Below are 17,939 nucleotides of genomic sequence, written 5' to 3' on the forward strand. Positions count from 1 at the left end.
CGGCAGGTGGTAGGTGATTCCCGGAATCGCCCTGCCGCCTGTCAGGCGGGGGCGCGGACGGCCCTGGTGGCGCCTGCTAAGGGCAGTGCTCGGTATGCGCCACCCACGCCCCCACCCAATAGGCGACAGGGCGATTCCTGGAATCGCCCTGCCGCCTGCTGGGTGGGGGCACGGGTGGCGCCCACTCAGGGCAGCGCTCATCAGGCACCACCCAGGTCGCCCGCGACCCCCGCCCAGCCGCCTGTCAGGCGGGGGCGTGGGTGGAGGGGTTAAGGGAGGGTGGGCGGGGCGCGCTTGGGGGGAAGGGGGTTGGGCAGGGGGGTGCCCAGGCGGAGGGGGGTTTGCGCAGGGGTTGCCTAGGCGGAGGGGGGTTTGGGCGGGGGGAGGGGGGCCGGACGCCGGGGAGGGGGAGAGCGGGGCAGCCTAGTGGGGTTGGGGTGGTGGTAGAGGGAGGGTGGGGTGGGGAGCACCCCGGCGGGGGGAGGTGGGGGTTGGACGCCCTGGGGGAGGGGGGCTGTGGCCTAGTGGGGTTGGAGTGGGGGGAGGAGGGAGGGTGGGGAGGGGAGCACCCGGGCGGGGGGAGGTGGGGAGGGGCACCCAGGTGGGGGGAGGTGTGGGGCGGGCGCTGGGGAGGGGGGGGCGACCTAGTGGAGTTAGGAGGGTGCCTGGGCAGGGGTTGGGGTGGCTGGTGGGGCGCGAGTAGTGGGAGGGTGCACCCAGGTGGTTTGGGAGGGGGCACCCACCCAAGGGTTGGGAGGGCTTGGGCACGGGGGGTTGTTGGCTACCCAGGCGGGGGGTGGGTGAGGGCAAGGGTGCGGGGCTTGGGAGGGCACCCACCCGGGTGGGGTGTGGTGGTGGGTGGAGGTGTGCTGGCAGGGGTTGGGATGGAGAGGGGGTTGGGTCGGTTGGGGCGAGGGGGTCGGTTGGGGTGCCCGCTTGGGGCGAGGGTGTGGGTTTGTAAAAGGGTTGCGGCACGAGGGGTGGAAGGGCACCCAGGCGAGGGGTGCGAGGCATGGGCGCCCGTGGGGGCGGGGGGGTTGGGTTGGGGCACCCGGGGGAGTGGTTGGTGCGGTTGGGCGCCTGGGCAAGGGGTTGAGAGGGCATGCCCGGGGGGCAGCGGGGGGTTTGAGCGCGAGGGAGGGGGGCCACCGATGGGTGGCTTGGGTGGTCGGGGGAGGACGCCCTGTAGGGGGGATGCCAGTGGGTGGGTGGAGTGAAGTGTGGCAAGTGCCGAAGGGGGTTGGGCGGAGTGGAGGAGGGTGCTTGTGGGTGGAGTGGAGTGTGGCAAGCACCCGGGGGGTTGGGTGGAGAGAGGGAGGGCACTCGTGGGTGAGGGGGAATGGCGGTGGGGGTGCCCGGGGTGGGCGGATGATGTAGAGCGCCAGTGGGTGTGGTGGGTTGCCATTACATATATATATTTTTGTACTTATTAAAAAAATAGACATTTCTTATAATATATATATATATATATATATATATATATATATATATATATATATATATATATATATATATATATATAGTTAATTTTGGAATGTTTTATTCATGATTTATTAAACTAGAATGTTAATGCATGCCCTTTTAGAATGTGAGGGGCGGTGGGTGGGGCGATTGTTGATCATACAAATAAAACATTTATAATATATTTTCGTTGTTAATTTAAGTTAATATGTTTTTATTATTTACTAATTTATGTGTTTCTATTTTTGAGGAAAATGGCATCAAAGAAAATTTTAGTGAATCTTTCTGGACCAAAGACTCTTAAAGGTGCATCTTCAAGAAACATTGGTGAACGAACTCCACCTAAGCTCATGACTATAAATCCTTCAAGTGCATCAAGTGATAAGAAGATGATTTCAGACTGGAAGAATTCAAAAGATGTGAATTTTCCATCAAGAATCTAGTATGTGAAAGAAAGAGAAAGCATAAATGTGAATATATATCTATATATCGATATACCGAATGATAATGGAATTTTTGAGGTGATGGGAAGAGTCGTAGATATGTGTTCGGTACCGGACACTGAAGCTGTTTATGTACTTACAAAAGCTCCCAAGTCACATGAAAGGGTTAAATACCAACTATCATATTCATTGTATGACACGAGAGAGGTATCTACAAAGTTGTGTAATCAAATCACAAATGAGATGACACAAAACATCGTAAGTATTGTTATTTATATTTGTATTTTGCGTTCTTGAAAGTGTCTCGCTATGTTTTTTAACTTTTTTTTATTGACATATGATATTTTGTTTGGCAGAATTTCGTTGAAAGTTGTTCAATTAGGTTGGGAGGCATTCATTTCATAGAGCATGATATCATGAAAGTTGTCAACAGTTTTTACTCAGTGTCAAAAGAATATATGGAAAATAAGAAAAATGTAGTAATTAATAATGCTACAAAACTACATCCAAAGAATCAGAAAAAAAAGGTCTCTGATAGATAAATATAGCAAGGGTAAACAAGTTACTTTTGAGAACGATGAAGTTGAAATTGACAAGGAAGCATATGTTGCCATTATTGAAGATGACATTGGAACTGAGAAGAGCCATAAAAAACCAAAAGTAACAATGCCCAAGAATAATTATGTTGGGAGTGTTATGACCAAGGAAAGTAAAGATGAAAATTTTGAAGTAGTCATTACCAGTAGTCAAGAACCTAGTGAAACTTCAAAAGAAAGCAGAGAAATCATTAAACCAGGAGCTGAGTTAGAGGATGGCATTATCAAAACAAAACAAAATGTCATTCGAGAGAATTTGACAAAGAGAAACTTAATTGATGGTGGTCGCACATTTCAGCTTAATGTCAGGAAAACCTATAAAGCAAGTGAAGGACAATGTCAATATCAAGTTAATGATCCAGGTGGATGTTGGTGGCCACCCACCTATCCCATTTGGACCCCCACAACTGTCCCTTTCAGTTTTTCAGTTTCCTTAATTATAGCACAGTTTACTATTTTTAGCAGTTTTTCGCATCGTAAACTTTCGGAGCCGTTTTGAGGCCCTAAACGACGTTTTTTGGGAAATCCACCGCAACGATTTTTCTGATAAAAATCCTCTTTTCCGTCGTATTCCTCGGAGAGATCTTTCCAATGGGCTATCATGCGTGTCAAATGTAGATAATAAAACCAATTCGCGACCCCTGGAAGTTGGCTGTCCAACTCACCCCAAAACATGGTCCACAATTTGGTGTTTCATCTTCTAGGGTTAGGTTTTGGAATGTGAATGGTTTTCCATTGTTGCTCAATAATAAATAGGCCTTCGAGCCTCATTGTAAAGATAGTTCGAAACACTTCAGAGGCATGTAGCCGACACATATCTTCTCAGAGATAAGCTACCATCGCCCTAGCTGGGTTATTTCTATTTGTAAGCATATTTCAGTATTCTCCATTAATGAAATGAAGTATTATTTCCGTTGCATCTCTGTTTTTATGGTTATCGCATCTCTTTATTTATGGTTATCTTTGTAATCTATTGCGTTCCTACTTAAATTCGGATCATAGAAAGCCACATCATCTGCATGTTCACAACTTGAAGACATTGATGAGGTACAATCCATATGCTCATGTGGTTAGTTATGTGCTTCTTGTTGATCCACTTCAAGTTCCCAACAAAGAAGCATTTGATAAGTGAAAATGTTTTGAATACAATTATTATGTGCTTGAGGGCAACCATTCTGTAGAAGCTCAAAGACAATTAATGGAGGAATATCCTAATAACCCACATTTTGAAACAATGAAATGTGTCATTTTTATGCTGGTTTATCATATACATAAGCAAAGTTAGTGGCATGGGATCATAATTCAGATAATGAATATAGGATGTCTGTGACTTTCTTCCAAAGGGTTAGATTTATTCATTGTGAATTTGAAGAAAAATGTGGTGGGGATAGGATAAATGTTACTGTAGATTTCCGAAAGGAATGTTGTATGGAAATAGGATATCAAATTGAAGAGAAAACCAATTCAAAAGGTGGAAAAGGCAACAAACATAGTGATTGATTCAGAGGTGTTGATAAAATTTTCCAATTGGCATTTAGAACTAGAGATGTTTGGAGGTTGATTGATGAGATTTTTAGCATGTGGGAAGAGATTGCCATTAAAAACCAGAAGGTTAAAAAGTCTAAGCCATTGATATGTGGAAACAGTAAATTAGCTCCTAAAATGAAGCATCTTCCAGATGATATGACTATCACACCTTGGAGGGCGATGCAAGGAGTGAAAGATGAAAAAACTGTCAAAACAATATTATCTTGTGTGAGGTCAGGGGAATTATCATTTGAGGAAATGTCTGAAGAATTTCAAAAGTAAGTTTGTTGAAATATTTTTATTTATTTCTAGATTATAAGTATATTTTAAATAAAACATGTTCTTCTTGGTAGTATTTGTTATACATATCATTATATTAACCTTTTGTTACTTTATGTATGCAGTCACAAAGTTTATATGAAAATTCAAGAACAAATGGTTAGATTGTTGAATGAAGATAGTTGGGATGATGGTGTACGCAACTATCCAGATTCAAGTTCTACATCAACATTAAAAGCATTTTATCTTGCATTTAAAAAGGTATCTTGATTTATACATTCATTTTTATTCACTTGTGTATTATTTTTAATTTATAACTTACACATATATTTCTTTATTTTATAAAAGATGAGGAAGGATGATAATGGAGCGCTAGATAGTTTCAAAACCTTTATTGAAAAAATAAAGATCGAAACACTGACGAAGCAACGTATTAATAATGTTCAAATTGATCCAACTCTTAATCATTTCATTTGGAATGGGCTAGACACTATTCAATATCAAGTAATACAAGGCAACTGTGAAGACATTGCTAAACTCATAACTAAAAGGGATTATGCCCTAGTCATTGCAGATATTCCCCATGGTTTCAATATTACAAACATTGACTATGATAGTGACCCTTATACTTATCAAGCTCTTAGAAAAGTGGTTGCGAGATTTGTAGAAGTCACGTCATCACCATTATGGAGATTTGTGACATTTCATTCAGACACACAATTGGCAATGATATTGTCAAGCTTCAAGGGGAAAACAAATTCAAGGATGCAGAATACATGGTAAGACATTTAAAATGTATATTTGATTAATGTTGAAAATTTATTTATGTACAAGTTAATTGAACTTTTACTATTTCATGTTATAGGAAAAAGTCAAATTTTCTTAACAATGAAGATCAACAATTTATAAATGATTGTGAGTTCATTCATATTAATAGTTGGGCAAAAGATGATAGCCATATGTCTATGATTTTTAATCGGGTAGACGGAAAGAGTCATAGCCAAATACCGACTTATGATGCTATTGTGAGAAAACTAACATATGAAGACAAAGAAACAAAAGGAGAGATAGTTAACATTTATCAAAAACCACAATTATTGATTAACTATCTTATAGAAATTTGTTCAAATGAAGGAGATTGGGTTCTAGATTTATTTTCTGGCTCAGTTAAGTTTTATTATATGGAATTGAATTTCAATATGTTATTTTTTTAATTAATATGTCATTATACTAATTTAGTTCATTATTCCTTTTGTGCTTGATAATTAGGTACAACACTAGCATGTTGCCTTCAAAGAGGAAGAAATTGCATTGCAATTGAAAAAGATCCAGTACAGTGCCATTTCATTCAGCAAAGAATTAATACTCTTCAATTTCTTCCAGATGCAATGCAAGAAATTGGGTTGAAGAAAGGGGACTTTAAATCACGTGTGGCAAAAAAGGCAAAGGAACCCCAACCACCATTACATGGAATGTTTGGAAATACATACATTGGGAGATTCACAGACATCAAAGACCCATTAGAAGAGGAAAATGAGCAAAAGGAAACAGAAAATATTGTGGAAGAAGACAATGATGAAACTCTAGAAGATAAAGAGCTTGGATTACGTGACATTGTTTATTAAATTTAAGTTATGCTTTTAAATCAAGCTTTGCAATGTTTTGACTTTGAAATTTTATGAGAAGAATAAACACTCAATTAGGGTTGTTATGCATTCAATATTTGTAATATGTGATTTTTGCATTGATTTTTAAGTTAATCATTATTTTTTGAAAAAAAAGGGATTATTATTATTTTTTTGACGTGAAATTCATAAAAAAAAAGCTATTATTTAAACATTTTTAGTTAAAATTATCGTATAAAAATTGTGATTTTGACATGTCAATTCTAGCAAAAAATTACCAAAACGTGTAGTTTCTTAGTTATATTTATGTTAGAAATGGTTATTTTTATGTCCATTGTTAAAAAATATTTTTTTTAGAAACAACTATTTCATGTGGATTGAAAAATTAATTATGTATAAATATGTAGAATATCGAAAATTCTAAATATCGACCTTCTAATTTAAAAATGAAAAACAATAAAACCCTCACGAAAAAAAATAAAAAAATAAAAGGAAAAACAAGAAAATGTCAAGAAAACGACCACTTCAAAAATTATCAAATTTAAAAAATAATTATTTACATTTTATACATTAAAAAATTTAAAGCCACAAAGCAGGGATTTTAAAAAAAGGGTGTGATGCAGAATACTCACTTTTCTAAATTAGCATGAAAATCACTACCATTCTAAAATGTGATGTACATAAAAAAAAATTTAAGTGCCAAAAACTATGCTCTAAAAAAAACATGTGCGTTCTACATCACCCATTTTCAAAATCAGGTCACTTTTTTGCTATCTCTACGAAACGGGTAACAATATCAATTTGCTTTTCAAATTTTACATTGTTTATTTCTCTCTCATTTTCTTCATTAATAGTAGATTTTGCATAATTACTAGTAGATGTGTCAAAATTCTTAACTTTATACCTGTGGCTGTAATAGTTGTTTCATCTCCTGAGTCTAACCCCAAATCTTTTTGAATAGCTGTAGCAGTGTTCTTCTTTGCCTAGAACTTCTTAGGTCTTAGCTCTAGATGCAGATTCCAATAGTGCTCATCATCTTCCCCATCCTTCTTACAGTGAGTGCATGAAGCCTTGATTTTCTGTTCAATGTTAGCCTTCCTTGCTTTCCATTTCTATTTCCTTTTCTCCTTATTCTTGCTTGCAGTGGATTGGGATGATCCCCAAACTTCTGGATTTCCATTCTTTCCTCTAGCTTCTAGATGAGTAGCTTGAACAGATACCTCATATATACTAGTGGGATTAAACATGAGGATAGCGTGCCTCATGTAGCTATGTAGACCACCAATGTACTTCAACAAAGTCTCAGGTGAGTCTAATGAGATTCCTTGAATCAATTCTCTCTTTCTAAATTCTTTGGTGTATCCTTGTACACTTTTCCCTTTCAATTGTCGAAGAGTTTGCCAACTCATCATGGCTTGCTGCATGTAAGCCAGTGGATAGAACTACTTTTTGATTGTAGAAATAGATTCATTCCAGGCAGAAATGGTCTTACCATGTCTCTTCATGTCAGATTGGGTCCTACCTTCCCACCAAACCAAGGCAGTGCCTCCAAGGCGTAGGCTTTCCAGCTGAATCTTGCTCTTGACTGAATCAATACTCTACACTCTGCAATAAACATCAATTTTTCTAATCCAACTGTCCAACTTTTCTGCATTGAACACTCCATCATAAATAGGTAAATCAAATTTAACATCTCATTTAATCAAAGATTCCTTCTTTTTATTTTCAGGGCTATTAGGAGGTGCGAGAAATCTTTCTTCTTCCCTTTGCCTTTTGAGTGGTCATGGAAGAGCGAATCTTCTTCACCTTTATCTTGTTTGGAGCCTGATGGGTCTTCATCCTTATGTTTTCTAAAGTCCTTACACATTTCCTCTAACATGGACCTTATGGCTAGGAAAATATCTACGAATTGACCCTCTAGCCCCATTGAACCTTCCTTTGACATTGTCTTCCAAGGATAGACTCTTCCAATTTCGAGATTAGTTTCGACCAAATTTGCTTCTCCAAATTTCAGCTTTGATCTAGTTAGCATTCAACAGCTAAATCCAACACAAGCTTGTCTGACCTTAACAGCCTAGAGCTCTGATACCACTTGATCTGAAAATCACTCGTGAGTGATATTGGTTAATTAATTAATGAATGAAGGTATTACAGACTCATGTGCTGGTGTGTGTCTATGTTATCTTAGGCAACAGATTGACAAGATTGCAAAATACACAGACACTGGAAAACAATAAGAGAAACACAACAAGCAAAACAGAACACAACAAAACTTAATAAGGAGTTCACCCAATCCTCTTGGGCTACGTCTCTGGTCCACCTTTCAGTGGTGGCCTTCTTTTTATTGTGTCTTTGAAAAATTTTTACAATGAGGAGCTCAATTGAATCTCCTGAAAAAGATGATGCTTAGTAGGGTGGTACTTTGATTCCCCAAGCCAATAGAGTGCACAGACTCTCCCTTACCAAGTCTTGACCTCTCTGGTTTGAATGGGATGAGTCCAATTTGGTACTCAGTTTGTGATATATATCCTCAGAGGGACTGCTTGAACCTCTCAAGCCTGGTTCTATCTCGTCGATGCTACCTTAACTCTACAAGTCAGCTCGCCTCTCTATTCTCTGCTTCTGTCTCTTCTGTCTCACAGTCTACTTCTTCCTTTCTCACTGTCCTCTCTCTCTATTCTCTGGCTGTTCATGGCTTAAAGCCAATCCATCCTCTGACTGTTCACTTCCTCTTCCATCTCTTTGGATCACCTGCTCCTGTTCACTTATAATTCCCTGCCTCTGCGTCATCGCCACTGTGTAATGTCTCACAGGGAAGTGCCCACTTTTCCTCTCACGAATTGCACCAACTCTTCATGAAACAGTTCTGTATTTCAGTTACTCTCTGTAATGATTCATCTACCAACTCAGCGGTGCAGTTAGAGTTCGACCTTTATGTGTTGTAGCTTATCCCCCCCACCCCCAAATCTAGTTTCCCATCGAGTGCAATCTCCGTTGTTAGATCTGGAGCCCCCAGATCCTAAAGTGTTCACTCTTATTGTGCAGTTGACTTGCTCGGATGTTAGACCGCGATGAGAGGTAGCTTCTCTCTCATCCACTGGACATGTGTCATGCAATTTATGGAATCGCTCATTCCTTTGACAATCCCGCTTACCTCCCAAAACACCTCCGATATTCCGCCAGTTTTGGAGCATGGGACGCGCCTTTCACTTTAGCGCTTTTCCCATGGTTTCTTGGCTTCCTTGTGACTGTGCGCTTGGGGCTTTTCCTTCTCGAGGGGTTTTGCCACATCAGAAACGACCTCTGTTTTTTGATCTAGACTTCCTAACTGCTAGTTTGCCTCTTACATGGTCTCCATGGGCCACGATCAGTGTGCTTTGGCTGAGGTCCTCGTCATTACTTACTGGCTACAAACTGCCACTATCCAAAGGTTCTTCCTAATAGATCATCATTCACAATTTTTTGAAGTCTATCATGATTTGATATAGTCATAGAACTCTAGTAATTTTCATAGATCCAATTCAGATCAACCATGGCTATGGTTTGACTAGTTTTTTGATTACTAACACCCTCCTTATGCTCATATTACATGGTTTTCAATTTCGAACAAGATTCTATCTCATGGCATCTACAGGTAATGGATTTTTTTTGTTCCTTCCCCTAAATTTTGAAGTTAACTTCTTTCTCTCTGGTGCAAGGGTTCACACTAACCATCCTTTTTTTGCCTTTGATAGGCTTGTGTTCGTCACTAGCCCCAAAACCACCTCCTTATCTCTATAGGTACAATATTCACATGATTTAAGTAGTGGCTTGATAGAACTAGTAGTCCTCTGCATAGTGCATTTTTTTTTGTTGGTGTCTACTTTTATTTGCTTTCTTTTTTATACTATGTGTGGGTACCCCAATATACCTTTGCTTTATGTTTTGTGCCGCTACTCTCAGGATTACCGCTAGTTGTCATTCATTGGGTTTTTCTTGTTGCCTTATGCCAGGTGAGTTACATCTTCATCTTGTTGGAACCTAGATGCTAGAAATGCTATGAATGTGAATGCTTAACGTTGCCTATTTGTAGCTGTGCTAAATTTTCCCCTTTCTAGTCTTTTGAATGGTGTAGTCCATTTCTTATCTCGAATAACTATCCCAATTTTGTTTTCATTGCAATATTGCATCTAGCTAGTGGTTTGTCTCCAATCGTTATGGTAAAGGCATTGTAATTTTTGTTAACTTATTCCCTACTCTGTAATTGACTAATTATATTGGATGGTTTCTTTTAAGGACATCTACAGGGCCTTCTTGGGTGCTATTTGTAGTTTACGAATTGTTTTGTACACCATGTGTTTTTTTCATTTTACCAAACATAACTTTTCCATACTTATTTGCATTTTTTCATTGGGTTTCTATCTTTGGGATCCAGTGACAATGGTGCTTATGTTATCTAAACGACTTTAATATAAATTATCAGTAAGGTTTGGCTGGACTTATTTCCATGTTGTTATATATTTATACATCTTTGGTTGCTTGTGACCATGTAGGAGTATATTTCTTTTTTAATTTTCTCTTAAGGAAAAGAGATTCTAATAATATTATCGAACCAGCTGGAATTCTCGGTGTTCAGAAAAGCTAGAAATTTTCTATGTATTTTTTTGAAATCTATGAATGGATAAGTATTTTTTTTGTTATACTATATTATGGTTTCATACACCTGTTCTGTCTTTTTCCAATGTCTATTCTAAAAGTGAAAGGGAAAATAGATGGAATTGTTGAATGTTCTTCAAATTCTTATAGCTAACCACTTATAGCCATGCTGATATCATTTCCTTGAGTTCGTACTCTCTTTCACCACTAATGCCAACTCATGGTCCTTATAAGTGGGCATGGATACAAAACTTCACACACTTCACAACTTGAGAATTCACATATTGTTTACTATGCATGCATCTCTTCCGACTATTTTCTCTATGATTAGCTTTAAAATAAATAATTCCTAGCTATAAATTAGTGTTGAATTTTTTTCCTATTGTTGTTTAGAAACTGATATACAAAATCTTATACATAGGTACCATTATGCTTTATGTTATGTGTATAAATCTTAATTTACTAACAATGTTGTAAAAGATGTATATATCAGTGCTATGTGTGGTAGATCTACTTAATCTAGTTTTTCATTGTTGAGCTCTTCGAATTTAATCTACAATAGTTATGAATTGGAAATTCATACCATTTTCTCCACATAAAAAATACTATTCTACTATCTCTAATGATTTTCTGATAAAATAAAAAAACATATCTATTGTCATACCACCATATTCTTATGTTTAAATCCAAAGTATCCCTAACTTCAAGTAACTTGCGAGTAATAATTACAATGATGTTTTTTGGTTTTTCTTCCTTCATTTATTACCAAGAAAATTATAATTACTCAATATATTACTTCATCCTATGTTGCATGCCATCTTAGAAGTAGAAAATTGTTTTCCTCCCAATAGTAGAATTACTTTTCCCATTTCACCCCAGAGTAGAGATTTCCTTTGACAAGATATCAACAACCTGTTCATTCTCGAAATAGGCATTTATGCCTATTCCATGTGGGTTTTTTCTACAAGCTGCATCCCACCACTACTACATAAAGGGTGTTTTAATACAATATTTGAGAGAATTGTCTTAAATATTGTATTTAAGCCCCTTGTCTAAAAAAATATTGTCTTAAATATTATTGTCTTAAAAATTATTATCTTAAAGATTATTGTCTTAAAAATTTTTCTCTATAAAAACAATATATAACACAAGCATTATTGTCTCTTATGAGACAATTTCACTTTTGTCTCTCTAGAGACAACAATCTTATTATAGACAATATGTCTTTAATACTAGCTTTGTAACAATAAATTTTTTATTTAAAGTTAACTTTTGTCTCTCTAGGGACAATATAAAACAATGAATCCAGAAATATCTCACCATTGAAATAAATCAATATAAATAACATTTCAATTAAAAATAAGCTACAAAAGGGTTGATTATTTCATGTTAGCGAAATTGAACCACCATCCTACTTGTAAGGTAGACGGTCTTCCATTGAGCTAGCACAATTTAAAGAATTCTATGAAGAGTTACGACAACCATGAAAATTATATTTATAGCCATTGATTAAAAATGTGACACATGATCTATAATATTTATAAAAACTATAAGCATGCAGACACTATTTTTAACTTTATAAAACTAGAAATTGACCCAAAAGGTGCAAAGAGAGGCGGATTATATCTCTAGCATAAGATTTCAAAATTGTATATTAGTATACAGTTAAATGTTCATGTATACATGCTATCTTGCTACAATGGAATATCCTTGTGTTGGGATTCATTCCATGTTAACACTTATTTTTCTTCATCTTCTTCTCCACACATGTATGTGTCTATTATTGTGTATATGCACCCATATAAAATTCTATAACAAAATGTCTTGATTTCCAAATGTAAAACAAATAGAATTATGATTTGTGAATCCAAAATTTGCGATTGAGGCATTATCAAAGAAAAAGAAATGAAATGGAGTGGATATATTCTTTTGCAACTTTGTAATCAGTTCTCCCTACTTAAAAGTTAATATACGTGGAATATGCTTTTCTTTCGAATTTTAAGCTCGATAGATTCATGGCTCCATCCTAGCTCCACAATTATTAGGGGCCCTATATGGCTTGGGAGTTCCACACCAGCCATTGTTTTTGATAGTGAAGACTACTGATGACCTAGAACATGTGATAAAAGTTTCATCTATGTTGGTACTAAACACAAAGATATATCATGATAATGAAAAACAAAACAGAAAGTTTCTTATTAAACAAGTGGATGTTGATTATAAAAAGGAGAGGATGACATAATGGAAGACAAACTAATCTTTAGTAGCCAGTTCCAAGAAACCATGGTGCACACTCAACAAAATAGATAAGTATAACATGTGAAAAGTTGAAAACTATGAACAACTACTTACCACAATTTCCCTAGAAGGATATATCCACCAGTGCAAAGCACTTTCAAGAATAGCAACAATTAGACCAATTATGTCGGTGATCACATCAAAGAAATGATCTTGAGCATATGCCTTCACAATCTCATTAGTAAAACCTCGACAATACATTACGAGGAACCACTTCACAAAAGTAACTGAAACCATAATTACAACCACCCAATTCCATTTGTTACCATCTAAATATAAACCATCCTCATGTGGAAATTTGGAAATAGAGTTGACAAAAGTTAATTCCTTACAGGAAAATTGGAAAAATAGTCTATCTCTGAAAATACGATACACAAAATTCTCATCATAAGGTACATGATAGAGCAATGAACAATATGATATGAAGCTTGGAGAAGAAAATTCATGGCTAATATGAGCTCAATACCAGGGTAACTTGTAAGACAAGGAGTAGGATTATAACTGCGCAAAAAAACAACAAGAGTATGTAAAAAGATTTATTAAAAAGAAAATTGCAAGACTTACCATACAAGTAGTTACTAAGAAAGGTGCATGGGTTTTTGGTGTCTGGGTGTTGCAAGCCCATGCTTCCTTTTAATGTATATTCATAAGACTAGCATTTGTAAATAAAGGGGTACTTCCAAGAGTTCATGTCAAGATAGGAGGGTTTCTACTAATGGGCATACATGAAAACATGTCAGAAAGATTTTAATCTATATTTCAAAAATAGAAAGAAATTATGCCACATATCAGAGAATATATAAAACCATAAATGCATGATTTGAAATCTTAGTTTTCCTATGAGATATTATAGAAACCTCAATTGTAAAAATAAAATGTCTAAATAACTATTCTAATTTGACATTCATAATACAAACTTCAGAGTATCTTACAGTGCCCTCACACTCACCAAACCTCTCTAGTATTGAAACAAGAACATGTTTAACCTACGAAATCAAGAGCATATAAATTCTATTAACGTCTAAAATGGAGCCCCAAAAAATCCTTGTTCATTGTAAGGGAGATTATTCTTCAATGCAATTCATACGTTCTACAAGTAGAAATATAGCACAATATTGAAGAAGTAAGAAAAATGATTAAGCCTAACTAACAAGTGCACTATGATGTTATAGCAGGAGGAGGTTGCATGGAAAATTCTCTGAACTAAAAGCTTAGAACAAAGAAATACATGCGTTGATTTGGATCTATAATCTCTAAATAAAATTCCGACTAAACTGGATATGTTCATCACTTCCCATACAATCTTAGCTTTCATCTTCATGCAACATCAATTTCAGTAACAACAGGCATGAACTCTAGTAAGTGTGCGCCATTTTATGTACATTGGGTTGTGGTCTAGTAGAAGCTTGATGTGAATCTACCCCAACTATCCCAGGTTTTATTCTGATTGTATGCATGGTTGGGCATCCCCAAAGTGACACATGCTAAGAATTTTTCACCCACTCAAGCCATAATTTGCATAGCTCTTTCAAAAAAATAAACTAGGAGGGGATGCTTTAGTATGTATTAAGGTTGGAAGGGAGGAAGTGCCTCGCAAAGTAGTTGTTGCAGAGAAAACAGAAATAACCAATACCAAACCATGATATAAACATGGTACAAAATCTTAATCCAATCACGTGGCCATGTGGATGGTCTCACTTTTTAGACCATGTATATTGTGGTTGAAACACACCCATAGAAATCTAAGTCTCTCTTGAACCATCCATTAAACGTTGGTTAATATTTGTACATTAGTTTTTTCTACAAAGAATAACTACCCTGTTGTATATTGGTTGTAGTGAGATTGTAGTTTTTTGTTTATGTTGCGACATTAATTTTATTTTTCAGTGTATGCTCTTTGTTTATATGCATTGTTGTAAGATCTGCTCATGCTTTGGAGTACTTCACTACTCCAGCATGTATCTTCAAAACAGTTTACAGAGCATCCTGCAGAAACACTCAACTTTAACTTTGCGGAAGTTATTCCTCTTATCAATTTCGAAGAAGAACACTGACCATGCATGTTCTTGTCTAATTTGAAGAAAATTTCCTCTCATCTATTCTAGAATGCACTTGTCGCTACTTTTTCCTTTCTATTATTTACATTATGTAGGAAATGTAGAAAATATGAAGCCATTTGCACCGAAACGAAGAGGATAAATATGGTTCAATATTGTACTCAATGGCAGATTTGCAGGTTGTTGAGAAAATAAAAATTGAAGAAGGAAAACCATAAAAATTGAAGGAGGCAAACCCTCTTAGATGCAAAGCTTGAGCTCAAATGAATATATTTTCAAATAAATATTTACTATTTCGAACTTTTCAAAAAAGCTAAATGTTCAACGAGGAAATTAGTCACTGAAAATTAGCTTTTACCGACAAAGAATCTTCTCGTGGAAACAAAAAATAGAAATGGAATGACTGTCTATACAATTTTTTGTCATTGGCACACTTGTCATACAAGTGTGGATTTTAATTGTTAAAACCACTTATGTCATGGAAAAGGCCAAGAACATTATCGAACTGTATGGCTATATAAGTTACTGAAGGATCTAAAGGAATACCCTTACCTTAGGGGTATTTCTACTATAATTTTGAAATAAGAAAAATGAATGCATAAACAAAAGCTAGTATTGTCCCGTGATATTTTTGAAATTGCAAGCCTATATGATTAGCCCAAGATTGTTTTCGAGGTAAAAGATTTGTACCCATGTATGGTTAAATGCATGTGTGTTTATGTTTTCAATACCGTTTTAGGAATTTTCTTCTTCATAGTAATGGAGGCCAATCAATGTTAAAGAGTTTTAGTGTTGCACGGAAATTGTCACAATATGAAACCAACTCACAGACATGAAGAGGAAAACACACTAAATTTTAGATCTGCTAAGCACTATTTTTACGTGACTTCCCTGAAATTCCAAATCAATTCTCTACAACTAATCGAATCATACTCCAATTGAAAATCACTTCTGTGATTATATATCTATTTTTTTGACTTGGTTCGGTTAGTACTCTCTATAACTTCAGATCAAATCGAGGATCCTAGTTGAGCCATATAAGTGACTTTATTTTCTCGTCAGAAAGCCAAATAAAAAATCACCATTACATATAGATCCATGAGTGGAAATAAAATTAGTCCAATAAATATAGAAGCTAACTTATGCAGACTACTATGGACCAACCATTTTCCAAATTTTGTAGTCAAGTAGTAGGTATTGATGCCCATGATACACCATCCCAATGACCAAGAAAGAACCATAATCTGCGACATAGTAAAGAATATTTTCCATGTAGTAAAATGCAATTCAAAAATCACCACATAATTGAAGAAAAAATTTTCAATTTAGGTAACAATAATACGATCAATCGTCACTATCCTACATTTCTAACACAAAAAAAGGTTTTCTTGTCCAGTCTAGTAGTAGAAACTTACTTCGATTGAATTCTTGTGAGGACCCATCTTTATCTCACTACTCGCAAACTTAAATAGTGGAATTAATGTAAATGGCAGTTGAAATGATAAAATGATCTGCATGGAAGGACTATGCATAGCATAGACTTTAAATATAAAACATCTCAAATATTTAGATGACAAATGTATTCTACTTATGGTAAGTTTCAGGATTTTTGGACTATATGAAATGTGTTTTTGAGTGTATATATATGAATCTAGCACTATAATTTTAGCTCTTTGAGAAATATTTAAAATAACATTACCTAACTACTAAAAAGTTTTTTGACATTTACACTATCTAACTATTGAAATCCAAATCCATGGAAATTTTCAACTCGAATAGAAGGAAATAATTTTAAGCCCAATCATGATTTTTTTTATTTGAAATTTGTTATCGAGATGGCAATTTTGATGATCAAAGAGCATACCGAAGAAATAATAATAAGCTACGTAGCACCAGAAGAACAATAAAGAATAGAAACTAACAAGCTTGGGATGATGGAAATGTCCCAAGAGATAAGATTGCAGAGCGATGGCTTCATTTTCATATTGAGAAAACCCTGCAACAAATAACAATGCACCACTCAAATTCGAGTGAAAGTAGTATCATGCAAATATTATGCAAATCTGGTTATCAAAAGTCAAATTTCATCTATTTTGAAGAGGGAAAAAAGCGAGTTATTAATGCGTTAATGCACCTGCATGATATACTTCCCAGCCTGCATCCATGTGATCGATGCACTCTGGCCAGATGCTAGTAGTGCAATGGCATAAATCTTTGAGCTCTAGTTACCTAGAACATGCTAAAGAACAACAAAAAATGGTTTCAGGAAATTCCTAATTCCAAATATTTGAATGAGATCTATATTTACTAACAAATTTTGTGGATCCATATCAAGCTGCTGAGAAAATAATTATAATCATGATTAATGGATGAGTCAATTTGCTTGTAACATTGTCTAAGTGATTAAAATGTTGGAAGAAGAGGGAGGTGAATAAAAACCATAGTGACAAAGTGGAGGAAATATTTGTTGGGATGGAAGGATCCGCTTACATTTAATAGAAAATATGAGGTATTCAGGTCCAAGTTCCAACAGTTATGCGAGTCCTCTGTAGATAAGTTTTGGTGAAGAACAGACTGCCCTGCTCAGACAGGTAACAACGACATTGATTAAGAATTCCATAAATATATCAAATCTAGTTTTGATGAGAAAATACTTGCACACTCATTGGAACATAGACAACATTTTAAGATCATTTCATAGTCTTTTGATCTCATTAATGAGTCATTGAAAGGTCTATGGCTACGCGACATTGTTAGGAGGCAGTTTATTCATGTAGTGAATGGTTCTATGGAGGAGTTTTAGATGGAGTTATGAAATTTTGGGTTAAACAATTAAGTTTTTTAGTGTACTTTTACAAATTATGTTCTTGTAGATGGGACTATTAGACCTTATTATGAGTGTAAAAATTACATTTCATAATTTTCGTAATGAAAACTTCTAATTTCAACAACCCATCAAAAATCGATCTAATTTGTAAATAAAGCACACCGAAAAGTACACGAATAATCTATTCAAGT

This window comes from Pinus tabuliformis, chromosome 2_1 (genome assembly GCF_031772625.1).
Source record: "Pinus tabuliformis cultivar Carrire ecotype Pingquan chromosome 2_1, CPIR1, whole genome shotgun sequence".
NCBI lineage: Eukaryota > Viridiplantae > Streptophyta > Pinopsida > Pinales > Pinaceae > Pinus > Pinus tabuliformis.